This window comes from Microcaecilia unicolor, chromosome 5, assembly GCF_901765095.1.
Source record: "Microcaecilia unicolor chromosome 5, aMicUni1.1, whole genome shotgun sequence".
Lineage (NCBI taxonomy): Eukaryota > Metazoa > Chordata > Amphibia > Gymnophiona > Siphonopidae > Microcaecilia > Microcaecilia unicolor.
Window position 1 is genome coordinate 349,352,641 of NC_044035.1, and position 14,009 is coordinate 349,366,649.

Below are 14,009 nucleotides of genomic sequence, written 5' to 3' on the forward strand. Positions count from 1 at the left end.
ATGCTGGCTCCTCCCATGACCAAATGCCTTGCATTTCGCTGGGTTTGAGATGGCCAGGCCTGGTTTCCATTATGGCTGAAAAACGAAGCCGGCCATCTCCTCTACACCCGGCGATCGATTTAGCCGCCGACATACTCAACGTAGTTGATGGCAGGATAGGATGTTGTCGTTTGCCATTTGAGCAGGATTCTATATTAAGGCGTCCTTCCCCTGACGAAGCCCTTATCGGCGAAACGGACCGTTGGGGACGTCTAAGTTCAACGCCACCATAAGATAAGTTATTTTTTTGCTCTCTACGTCCTGAGGAGGTGTAGATGTGACACTTTTTGCACAAAAATCATTATAAAAATAGATATTGTTTAACATCTAGGGAGGTGGTTGGTTGAGGACCACTGATTGAAGTATGGTGACTGTACATATGTGATATTTGTGCATAAGTAATTCCATTAACTTGGTTAAAATGTCACCAGTCTGAGGTCCTTCTTCTCCCCTTCCGCTAGTTTTTTTGACCAGCATGCAAATTGCTTGATCTAACCCGCTACTTTGTTGCTTTTCATTTGTATCCCACATTTTCCCACCTATTTGCAGGCTCACTGTGGCTTACATAGTACCATAAAGGCGTAGGCCAAGTCCGGTAGAGAGAAACAAATACAGGTTATATTGTGGTCGAGTAAGGTGGGTGTGTTTCAGGCACCATGGGGGGCGAAAAAAGGGAAGGTTGTATATTGTTCAGTACGATCGTTGGTTTTCCTGTGTTGCCGAGTCTAGGCATTTAGGTTGGGTCGGTAGGGTAAGCCTTTTTGAACAGGTTGGTTTTTAGTGATTTCCTGAAGTTTAGATGATCATAGATTGTTTTCACAGTTTTTGACAGTACGTTGCATAGTTGTGTGCTTATATAGGAGAAGCTGGATGCATAGGTTGCTTTGTATTTGAATCCTTTGCAATTTGGGTAGTGGAGGTTTAGGTATATTCGGGATGATCCGGTTCTGTTTCTGGTTGGTAGATCTATGAGGTCTGTCATGTATCCTGGGACTTTGCCGTAGATAATTTTGTGTACCAGGGTGCAGATTTTGAAGGTAATACGTTCTTTGATTGGGAGCCAGTGCAGTTTTTCTCGTAGGGGTTTAGCACTTTCGAATCGTGTTTTATCAAATATCAACCTGGCTGCTGTGTTTTGGGCGGTCTGGAGTTTCTTTGTGAGTAGTTCTTTACATCCCGCATAAATTCCGTTGCAGTAGTCTGCATGGCTTAGAACCATTGATTGTATTAGATTATGAAATATTTCCCTCGGGAAGAAAGGTTTTACGCGTTTAAGTTTCCACATTGAGTGGAACATTTTCTTTGTTACGGAGTTTACTTGGCTCTCAAGAGTAAGGTTGCGGTCGATTGTAACGCCAAGTATTTTTAGGCTATCTGAGATAGGGAGGGTGTGGTCTGGGGTGTTTAAGGTTGTGGGTTTGTATTTATTGTGTTGAGACGGGAGGATGAGGCAGTGTGTTTTTTCAGTGTTCATTTTCAGTTGGAATGAGTTTGCCCATGAGTCCATGGTGTTCAGACAGAGTTTGATTTCATTGGTGATTTCTGTCAGATCGTGTCTGAAGGGAATGTAGATTGTGACATCGCCTGCATAGATGAACGGGTTGAGGCCTTGATTGGATAATGACTTGGCCAGTGGGATCATCATTATGTTGAAGAGAATTGGTGATAATGGTGATCCTTAAGGTACTCCTCAGCAGGGGTGTATCTGCGTGGGGCCACAGGGGCCTGGGCCCCCCGCAGATTTCGCCCTGGACCTCCCTACCATCGACCCTCTCCACCTCCCCCTCCCGCCCGCCCACCACCAACCCGTCGCCGATCTTTGCTGGCGGGGGACCCCAAGCCCCCGCCAGCCGAAGTCCTCTCTTCCATGCAGGATGCAAGTTGCAACGCTTCCTGTTCTTCTGAGTCTGACGTCCTGCATGTACAATGTGCAGGACATCAGACTCAGAATTTGGAACTCAGTCTGATGTCCTGCGCGTTGTACGTGCAGGACGTCAGACTCAGAAGAACAGGGAGCATTGCAACTTGCAGCCTGCATGGAAGAGAGGACCTCGGCTGGCGGGGGGTTGGGGTCCCCCGCCAGCAAAGGTAAGTGACAGCAGCGGGGGAGGGTTGGTGGTGGTGGGAGGGGCTAGAGAGTGTCATTGGTGGTGAGGGGGGGTCTGGCAGTGGCGGGGGGGTCCAGAAATGGCGGGGGGGATCGGTGGCACCGGGGGGGGCTAAAATGTGCCCCCTCCCTCTGGCTCTGGCCCCCCCTACCGCCAGAGTCCAGATACGCCCCTGCTCCTCAGGCTGCTTTCCATGGTGGTGATATATTTGAATTTGATTTTACATATCAATTTTCAAACCAGAAAAACATCTATCTTTTTGTTTTGAAAATGGCCACTTGCTAGATGTTTTTGTGCTCAGTGCATCTACCTGTTTGGACCATTTTTGAAAAAAAAAAAAAAGTCTAAGAGAAAAATGCACAAAAACAAGCCATTGGGATGTATGGGGGGAGGGGGAACGACAACATTCTTAGTAGAATGGCCACACAGACATCCTAGCAGAGCAGTGGGGCAACCTAGAGGGCGCTGCAATGGACTTCACAAAAAATGTCCCAGATACACATCTCCCCGTTACCCCATTATATTGTATAATGAGCCCTCCAAAACCCACTGAAAACCTACTGTACCCAAGTGTACATCACCTACAATATCTCTTATGACTGCAAGTGTCACCTATATGTGGGTTTTTGGTGGGTTTTGGACAGCTCACACTTTCCACCACAGTTACAGTGGGATATGGGCCTGGGTCCCCTTCTTTACAGTGCACTACACTGACCACTAGGCTATTAGTACATAAGTATTGCCCTACTGGGAAAGACCAAAGGTGCATCAAGCCCTGCATCCTGTTTCCAACAGTGGCCAATCCAGGTCACAAATACCCAGCAAGATCCCAAAATGTACAAAACATTTTATACTGCGTATCCCAGAAATAGTTGATTTTCCCCAAGTCCATTTAATAACGGTCTATGGGCTTTTCCTTTAGGAAACTGTCCAAACCTTTTTAAAACTCCGCTAAACTAACCACCTTTACCACATTCTCTGGCAACGAATTCCAGAGTTTAATTACAACTTGAGTGAAGAAATGTTTTCTCCGATGTGTTTTAAATTTACTACATTGTAGCTTCATCGTATGACCCCTAGTCCTAGTATTTTTGGAAAGCGTGAACAGACGCTTCACATCTACCCGTTCAACTCCACTCATTATTCTAATAGGACTGGCAATATATCTGATGCTGTCATAGAGACTGTATGTATTTTATAGGAGCCAACTTTTTTGAATTATTGGGGGTGCTAAACCCAATGGAAATTACCTCTCCCTGGATGCAGTCAAGGCCTTTATTCAATATTAGGGGAGCTCAAGCACCCACAGAGCTGGCTCTTATGATGTACTGTTTCCTTCACATTTATTTTTTGAGAGGGAAGGAGTAGGTGACCACTGGGGGAGTAAGGGGGGCTCATGCCTTAATCCCTCCAGTGGTCATCTGGTCATTTATAACACTTTTTTCTGAATCATTATTAAAACAGGTCCAAACCAAAACGTTCAACTGTTAGCTCTGGATATTTTTGCTTTCTTCCATTATGGCAGAAATACATCCACGTTGTGGGAATGCCCAGATCCCACCCCCCAATATGCTCCCAACATCCCCCCCCCCCTTGAGATTTGGATGCACTGCAGGCAAATCGCATTAAAAAAACATCTTAAAATATGTTTCGAAAATAGCGGTTTTGCAAGAAAAACATCCATTCGCTGTTTTGTGTCATTTTTTTTTCCAAAAATGAGCTAATACGTGTTATTTCATACATGTACACAGATCATATTACTGTCTTACTCAATAAATCAAGACAAAAATGCCGCTTCAGTAAAAATAGAAAACTGTATGGACCTGAGCCTCCCTTTCCCCTCTGTCTCATCTCTGTTATCAGAGCCACTCCATAAGAGGTAACATAGTAGATGACAGCAGAAAAAGACCTGCACGGTCCATCCAGTCTGCCCAACAAGATAACTCATATGTGCTACTTTTTGTGTATACCCTACTTTGATTTGTACCTGTGCTCTTCAGGGCACAGACCGTATAAGTCTGCCCAGCACTATCCCCGCCTCCCAACCACCAGCCCCGCCTCCCAACCACTGGCTCTGGCACAGACCGTATAAGTCTGCCCAGCACTATCCCCGCCTCCCAACCACCAGCCCCGCCTCCCAACCACCGGCTCTGGCACAGACCGTATAAGTCTGCCCAGCACTATCCCTGCCTCCCAACCACCGGCTCTGGCACAGACCGTACAAGTCTGCCCAGTACTATCCCCGCCTCCCAACCACCAGCCCCGCCTCCCGATCTTGACTAAGCTCCTGAGGATCCATTCCTTCAGCACAGGATTCCTTTATGCTTATCCCACGCATAGGTGTGATCATCAGTCTCCAGACCTGTCCCCTTACAGCCCCAAAAGTTATAAATCAGATATTCAAGGCTCAAAAAGTGAACATAACTTCAACATATACAGGTAGACATACATACCTTGAACGCCATCCTCCAGCACCTAAAAATCCCCTTCACAGCCTTCTCATCCCTATCCAATCAAACCGCCAACCTCCCATTAAATTCTCCTTTTTGCATTCCAACCCCTCCTCCAACATTTGCACAAGCCACTCTCAAAAGCTATCTGCTGGTCTCCTTAGCCAAGCCCAGTGCGATTTTTCTAGCAAAAAAGGTGCCTGTACTCAAATGCTAGGCCACCCTTCAGGGGTGGGGTGATCACTGAGGGACCCACCCCACAATAGCCAGGCCCCCTGCAACCAGTCACAGAATCTATGACAAGGCAGAATTGGTGTGTAGAGCCTGAGCTCTTTCATTAAAACTTGGGGTCCATGGGTCAATTTTAGCAGACAATGGAAAAGGTGCCGGTACTCAGTACCCCCAAGTACCCCCTCAAAAAAAGCCCTGGCCATGCCCAAGATTAACATGCTTGTGGCAGGCAACTGCGAGAAAGTAACACACATGCTGCTTTAGACCTGCCCCCCCGGAAGCCTTTCTCCTTCAACTTCCTGTTCCCGTGCAGGTGGGAAGCTGTAGGAGAGCGAAGGGCCTCCGAGGCAGGTCTAAAGCAGTGTGCGTGCTGCTTTCGCTGAGGCTGCTGGCGGCTCAGTGGATTGGAAGATGGGGGAGGGTGATACCGGGCGCCACTGGAAGACTCCAGTAAATGTGGTATTGGTGGCAGTCAAGGCAGGGGGAGGGGGCGGCGGTGGATGGAGAGAGACACGCCCTGCCCTTTGCCCCTCCCCCCAAATTAAACTGTCAAACTACACCCATGGTTCTGCCCTTCCAGGCAGCACTTGCTCGAATTCACTCACTGCAGGGAGGTATTTCCTAATTAAAGGTCTCCATTTGCTTCATCCAGGAGACTCATTTATTGCACAAGGATGAGAAGTTACTGCACTCAAGACACTTCCATGAAATAAGGTTACCATGTGGCTCCAGAAAAAGGAGGACATATTGATCCAGTCCGGGTTTTGCTTCCATTGAAAGCAATGGAAGTAAAACCCAGAGTGGCTCAATCTGTCCTCCTTTTTCTGGAGCCATATGATAACCCTAGAACTTTCTAGCATCTAGCCAGCTGGGGAGGAAGACGTGCGGGGTGGTATAATGATTGGCCCAGATGTCCTGGTGGAGATAGTGAGAGTAACGAAAGTACAATGTGGTGAGCATGCATGCTCCGATGAGGGGCAGAATGATACCCTTCTGAAGGGTGGTGTGATACAGCTGCAAATCCAAAAGGATATTCAGAAATAATTCCAAATTCATAAACCAGAGGAAGTTAGTCTGACTATTTGGTGGGATGGTTAAAGGCTGTCATCTGGGGCAAATTATCAATCTGGGCCTCAAAGAAGAAAAAGTTGTGAGCATGACACACCTCTAGGTGATGAAAAATAGGAAGAAAGCGATAAGGCAGCCCCTTCTGAGGAGATGAAGTACGCTTTACAAGTAGCTGGAAGCAAGCTGGTGGCTCTATTAGCAGAGGACACCTACTATGTTACACATTGAATGATTAAGTTGTTCTTCAAGCATGGAAGTAAAGCAGGCAGACGGTTAACCCACAGGAGGCAAAAGCAAACGTCCTATAAATATAAGACTTGGAGGGAATCATTCTGAATGAGCTGGCCTAGATTCAGGAGCGGTTTGCTCAACTGTATAATTTATTATCCTGGTACCATGAGCGAGGGTGGGCCCAGAGCCCAGGTAAAACAGACCACACAGCGGTTGCAGGTGAAGGCAAATAATATTTATCGACAGGGCAAGGGGTCCGTCCTGTTTAATCCACAGAAGGAAGAAAGCAAACTCAAAGCAAAATCCTTGAATGTTGACAATGTCCTCAGGTGGGCCACAGTATGCATTCCTGACTCTTGGCACAACAGCAAACTCGACTCTGGCCTGGCTCTCCAGTTACCAGTGCAGTCTCTGAGCCGCCACATAGACAGACTATAAAAATTGCCCCACCACCCTGCCCCCGCCACAACTCCGCATACCTTGGCTGGCGGGGGTCCCCAAGCCCCATCAACAGAAGCCTTCCTTCAGTGCTGTTCTCCGCCACATTGATAGGCATATGATCTAAAGCAAACGCCGGCGCTAGAGGCTGTTAGCACCATACTAGAGCCGGCGTTTGCTATCGCCCCATGATCAGTGCCCTCGAGCGCGCTGGACATGTCAAATTGTAGGAGGAGCACATTGTTTCCCGTTGCAATTAATTGTTTGAATTTGGTTATGAGAGTAGTTAGCACTGTTTCACTACTATGATTGGATCGAAATCCTGATTGTGATTCGTGCAGTATGGTGAATTTGTTTAGGTACTTGGTAAGTTGTTTGGTTACCATACTTTCCATTAGTTTGACTATCAGGGGGATTGATGCTACTGGTCGATAGTTGGTTGTGTCGTTTAATTTTTTCTTTAGGTCTTTGGGTATCGGGTAAGAAGTATATTTCCTTTGTCCTTGGGGAACAGTCCGTGTTGCAACATGTAATTCATGTGTGATGTAAGGTCTGTTATGAAGCGTTGGGGGGGGCGAGCATTATTAGGTTGCTGGGACAAATATCCAGTTTGGAGTGAGTTTTGGAGAATTTATTGATTGCTTGACTGATGGATTCTTCGGTCAATAGGTCGAAGTTATTCCAGGTTCGATCTGCTGGGTATTCACTGGGAGTTGGGTCCAAGCAGTCCATAAATTTTTCGTGATCATTGGTATTTAGTGGTAATGTGGATCGTAGTTTTGTAATTTTCTCATTGAAGTATTTGGCAAGGTTGTCTGCTGATGGGATGTCTGTGCTGGTTGTGGTCACTGGTGTGGTGTCTGTTAATTTATTCACGAGTTGGTAGAGTTTATGTACGTCTTTGTAGTCTGGCCCTATTTTGGTTTTGTAGTATGCTCTTTTGGTTTGTCTTATTGAATATTTGTATTTTCTTTGCTGTTGTTTCCATGCGTTGAGTATATATTCGTCTTTCATTTTTTTCCATGCTCGTTCAAGTCTCCTAACTTGTATTTTTAGTGATTTCAGTTCTTCGTTGAACCAAGGTATTGAGTTTTGTCTACGTGTAGTTCTTTGGTGTAGTGGTGCAATTATGTCTAATGTGGTCTTACATCTGTCATCCCAATTTGATAGATAATGTTTGGAATCTGTTTGTGTCATCCAATCATTATTGTACATCTGTTGCCAGAATATTACTGGGTCAATTTGGCCTCTCGTGGTGTAGGTTTTGGGTTCTTGCTTGAGGTTCGTACCTTTTTTCCCTCCACTGTAGTGTGGAATTTAGTTTATAGTGATCTGACCAAGGTGCGTCCGACCATTTTGTTTCTGTTAGTTTTAGGTTTAGGCCTGAGGATAGTTTATGTGTGATGAGGTCGATTGTGTGTCCTTTGACGTGAGTGGCTTGTATTCTGGGCCAGCTAAGGTCCCATAGTTGGAGGAAGTCCTTGCATTCACGTGTATTGGTCGCCTTGGTGTCTTCGAGGTGTATATTTATGTAACAATATACTGAGCTTCTTACTCTGTTAATGACAATTGATTTTACGACATATTGTAAGCCACATTGAGCCTGCAAATGAAAATGTGGGATACAAATACGGCAAAATAAATAAATAAATATCAAGTCCCATTTCCCTTTCATACTGCTTATGGACTCATGACATGAAAAACTGGTCCTTCTCAGTGTTTTGGATCTGAGACTTTAGTCACCCTTTCCCAGAGATGGTCACGTATGTCTCCTGTGTGTAAAAATGTCTTTATAACATTACTTCCTAGAAATGCAGGAAAACGTGGAGTTTTGACGCCATCTTGCACAGTTAATACTGTAGCTACAGTTACCCTCTTTATAAATTTAATCTAAATAAATTGCAGCAGCTTCATAGAAACAACCCTGCAGATTTGTCTTTCCTCACTCTTATAGTAGCCCATCTCTTGGCAGCCCTGAAGGCCTCAAGTGCAGATTTTTTTTCTTTTTTTTTTTTCTTTGTTTTTTTTTTTGCCACATGGGTTTTGTATTTCCAAACTGCCCCAGGGAGTTATTTCTCACAGCCAGAGACAGTTGGCTCAAGGGGGAAGTTTTAAAGCAAAGCCTGAGAGACAAAGCACGTGTCTCTTTCACTAGACCTACTGCTGAGTGGTTGCTGTTGACAGCTCTGAGTTAATAGAAACATGGCAGGCAGAAGCAAAGAGAGACAGAGAGGGCTAAAAGCCCGTTGCAAGATTTTTATGAACTGAGGGGCCCCGTGCAGATACCTTGTATCAGAGCCCTGTGCTAAGGCTTAAGGTATGAAATCCTAACACAAAAGTAACGCCAAACCTTTGCCCCCCCATGCAGTACCCAAAAAAGTGGCCTCTGTGCATAAAATGTGTACTAATGTAAGCCTTGTTTAGGGCTACACAAAACACATTTTTTTCCGTAGATTGGTGGAGGGCAGAGCTAGAAGGCCAGCTGGCACTGAATCCACTGTCTCCGCAAGCTCCTCGCAGTCAAGAAATATGCTCTAATAAACTTGGATAGCTTATTAACAAGGACAAGACTTCCATCTGCTCTTTATATCAATTGCATATCCCAGTAGAAATAACTAAAGTAAGAGGTAACACCTACAGTCCTTTCTGATCTTCTTCTTTATTTACAGTATTTTATTTTCGTTACATTTGTACCCCACACTTTCCCACTTATGGCAGGCTCAATGCGACTTATATGGGGCAATGGAGGGTTAAGTGACTTGCCCAGAGTCACAAGGAGCTGCCTGTACCTGAAGTGGGAATTGAACTCAGTTCCTCAGAACCAAAGTCCACCACCCTAACCACTAGGCCACTCCTCCACTATTGCTACTATTTGAGATTCTACATGGAATGTTGCTATTCCACTAGCAACATTCCATGTAGAAGTCGGTCCTTGCAGATCACCAATGTGGCCGCGCAGGCTTCTGCTTCTGTGAGTCTGACGTCCTCCAGGATGTCAGACTCACAGAAACAGAAGCCTGCACAGCCTTCTACATGGAATGTTGCTAGTGGAATAGCAACATTCCATGTAGAATCTCCAATAGTAGCAACATTCCATGTAGAATCTCCAATAGTATCTATTTTAGTTTTGTTACATTTGTACCAGGGGCATAGCTACGGGTGGGCCTGGGTGGGCCCAGACCCACCCAATTCCAGCCCAGGCCCGCCCAGCGCCAGCGCCAGCTCCCATTGCCGGCCACTGCTGCTTTTCCTGATGAGCAGCAGGACCGGCGCCCGGCGCTACAAAAAGAAGAAGCGCTCAGCTGACTGAGCTGAGCGCCAACGCGTCGCTAAGGACAAGAAAAAATGTTTTTTTAAAAATGCGGCACCGCAGGCAGCCTCGAAGCATTGGCTGCTGGCTCTGTGCAGGCTCCTCCCGTCTCTTACATCACTTCCCCTGTAGCGAAGCAGGGGCAGTGACGTAAGAGACGGAAGGAGCCTGCAGAGCCAGCAGCCAATGCTTCGAGGCTGCCTGCAGTGCCGCGGTTTTTTTTAAAACATTTTTTCTCGTCGGGTTAGCGACGCGTTGGCGCTCAGCTCAGTCAGCTGAGCGCTTTTTCTTTTTGTAGCGCCGGCCCTGCTGCTCATCAGGAAACGCAGCAGTGGCCGGCAATGGGAGCTGGGGCTGGTGAGCCTGAATGGGAGAGGGAAAATGGATGGCAGGATGGGGAGAAAGAGGGAAAATGGAAGGATGGGGAGAGAAAGAGGGAAAACAGATGGGAGGATGGCAGAGAAAGAGGGAAAATGGAAGGATGGGGAGAGAAAGAGGGAAAACAGATGGCAGGATGGGGAGAAAGAGGGAAAATGGAAGGATGGGGAGAGAAAGAGGGAAAACAGATGGGAGGATGGCAGAGAAAGAGGGAAAACGGAAGGATGTGGAGAGAAAGAGGGAAAATAGATGGCAGGATGGGGAGAAAGAGGGAAAATGGAAGGATGGGGAGAGAAAGAGGGAAAACAGATGGGAGGATGACAGAGAAAGAGGGAAAATGGAAGGATGGGGAGAGAAAGAGGGAAAACAGATGGGAGGATGGCAGAGAAAGAGGGAAAATGGAAGGATGAGGAGAGAAAGAGGGAAAACAGATGGGAGGATGGCAGAGAAAGAGGGAAAATGGAAGGATGGGGAGAGAGAAGGGACACTGAACAGAAAAGGGTAGAGAGATAGACACTGGTTAGAAGGAGGGAGAGAGACATTAGATGGAAGGATCAGGAGAGAGGGTAGATGGGTGGAAGGATGGGGAGAGAAAGAGGGAAGACGCTGGATGGAAGGGTAGGGAGAAAGAGGTGACACTGGATGGAAGGATGCAGAAAGAAAGAGGGGAGACTATTGGAAGGATGGGGAGAGAGAGGGGAGACACTGGAAGGATGGGGAGAGAAAGAGGAGAGCTGCTGCATGGAAAGGGGGAGTAGTGAAAGATTGGAGAATAAGAGGAAGGGGCATGGGGAGAACAAGGGTGAGAAAAAGATGAAAAGCCATAAGTAGATGAAGGAAATAAAAGAATGGATAATAAGAATGAATTAAATCTGGACACAGAGAGAGGCAGAAAAATATTGAAGAAAGCAAAGAAAAAGGAGAGAAAAATGACAAATGGCCAGGAAACCCTGGCAGAAGAGTCAAGCGAAAACAAAGGAAAGCAGAATCTAGAGACTGGGAGCAACACAATGAGAAAAAGTAAATGGCCATACAACAAAGGTAAAGAAAATAATTTTATTTTTAATTTAGGATAAAGTAATATGGTGTTAATAAAGTTTCAGAGACCAATACTTCCTTCCTTAGGTCAGGAGAGGATACCGTAACAGCATTATACTGACCTGAGGCAGGAGGTTTTGGCCTCTGAAAAGGATTAGGCTATTAAATAAATTGTCTAAAATCGGATGCACTGAAAAGCAGCACTTTACCCTGTGTGACAAATGCATCTGAGTGTGACTACATTTTGCTGGGGGGGGGGGGGGGTAGAGAGAAAATTTTGTGCCCACCCACTTTGGGTTCAGGCCCACCCAAAATTGGCAGTCTGGCTACGCCACTGATTTGTACCCTGCGCTTTCCCACTCATGGCAGGCTCAATGCGGCTTACATGGGGCAATGGAGGGTTAAGTGACTTGCCCAGAGTCACAAGGAGCTGCCTGTACCTGAAGTGGGAATCAAACTCAGTTCCTCAGGACCAAAGTCCACCACCCTAATCACTAGGCCACTCCTCCACTGTTGCTACTATTTGAGCTATTCCACTAGCAACATTCCATGTAGAATCTCCAATAGTAGCAACATTCCATGTAGAATCTCCAATAGTATCTATTTTATTTTTGTTACATTTGTACCCTGCGCTTTCCCACTCATGGCAGGCTCAATGTGGCTTACATGGGGCAATGGAGGGTTAAGTGACTTGCCCAGAGTCACAAGGAGCTGCCTGTGCCTGAAGTGGGACTTGAACTCAGGCCCAGATGCACTAAACGTTTTTGCTTGTTAAATGAGCCTTTAACGAAGAATTTTCTACCCGTTGGATGCACTAAAGCCCATTTTCCGACGAAGGTAGCAGCTAATGAAAACGGAATGCAGATGAGCAATTAGTCTACAAACCCTATTGAAATGACATGCACTAACATTTTCCGATTAGTTTAATGCACGAAAAGTGAACAAAACATCGTTCTGTACCTCTCGTTAGGGCTGTCCGCTAAAAATTTTAATGTAAACCCCCCCAAAAAAATGAGGGGGGCAAAAACGCACGTCAGGGGCATCCTTTATTGATGCCCCCCCCCCCACGCTGCTCCCCACTTTCCGCCGTCCACCACGAAAAAGCGAAATTTTAGTAGCCCCGGTCCCCATCCCTTCCTGTTCCTCTGTTTTGCCAAAGTTCCGCCTCCCATCATTCCTCCACCTTGATTAGCTTTCGAAGGTTGCCCTTCTTCGTCAGATCAGAAGAAGGGCAACCTTCGAAAGCTAATCAAGAAATGTATTAAGTTATGTCCAATAAAAAAGGTATCATCTTATTTTCTTTTCCATGTTTTAGTTTGTTTGATTTCTATTGATTACCTTTAAGAGTGGACTAACACGGCTACCACACCTCTCTACATGTAGAACCCCAAAGAATAGCAAGATTCCGGAATGCTAAAGAGTGACAAGATTCCACAGCAGAATCTCAAAGAGTAGCAACATTCCATGTAGAACCCAATCTGAGGAAGAAAGGCAACCTTCGAAAGCTAATCAAGAAATGTATTAAGTTATGTCCAATAAAAAAGGTATCATCTTATTTTCTTTTCCATGTTTTATTTTGTTTGATTTCTATTGATAACCTTTAAGAGTGGACTAACACGGCTACCACACCTCTCTACATGTAGAACCCCAAAGAATAGCAAGATTCCGGAATGCTAAAGAGTGACAAGATTCCACGCAGAATCTCAAAGAGTAGCAACGTTCCATGTAGAACCCCAAAGAACAGCAAGATTCCGGAATGCTAAAGAGTGACAAGATTCCATGCAGAATCTCAAAGAGTAGCAACATTCCATGTAGAACCCGATCTGACGAAGAAGGGCAACCTTCGAAAGCTAATCATGAAATGTATTAAGTTATGTCCAATAAAAAAGGTATCATCTTATTTTCTTTTCCATGTTTTATTTTGTTTGATTTCTATTGATAACCTTTAAGAGTGGACTAACACGGCTAACACACCTCTTTACAAATAAATGGAAAACATCTTGATAGAAAATCAGATTGGCACCCTGAGCCTGATTACTAGTAAGTTATAGGATTAGACTGAGCGGCAACTCCTACTGTATTTCACATAATAACCAGGGAAGAATGAGGAGTAAGACTCGGAGAACACAAAGAGTTACTGAGAGAGAATTAAGGTCTTTCTCACAAATGAAAACCAGGTTACTGTGACTAATCCTGTCTACAGTTAGTTGTAAGCCTCAGTGGGAGGCTTAGAATTATGGTGTTACAGGGGTCAGCAAGAATCTGGCAGCTTCCAGCGGGCTGGAGAAAATTTATATGTGTGTTAAACCATAGACGTGTGCCATGGACCTGGAAATCCCTTCCAGCAGCAAGGAAAGCATGCCCGACTCCAGAGAACTCCGAGCCTGGATTATTTATTCTAATAAAAAAAAAATGCATACAAAGACTTTCACATTCTTCATAGCTCATCTGCCTCCTCCAGAAATCAAAGGCTTTTACAGACTCTGCACCTCCTTCACGAATTAAACTGTTCCAAGAGGGTGAGTCTGAGCTGCAATGCATAAAGTACAGAAGGAAAACTCCGGAGGAGTCCACAGTAGTAAATCAGGAAGTGGGGGGGGGGGGGGGGCATCTTGTATACCACATATTCTGCTGGTTGTTGTACCCGGACATGGCTTGACACAGGCCATCTGGCCTTGCTTTTTGGCTGAGGATATTTCAGCAGTTCCTGAAAGATTC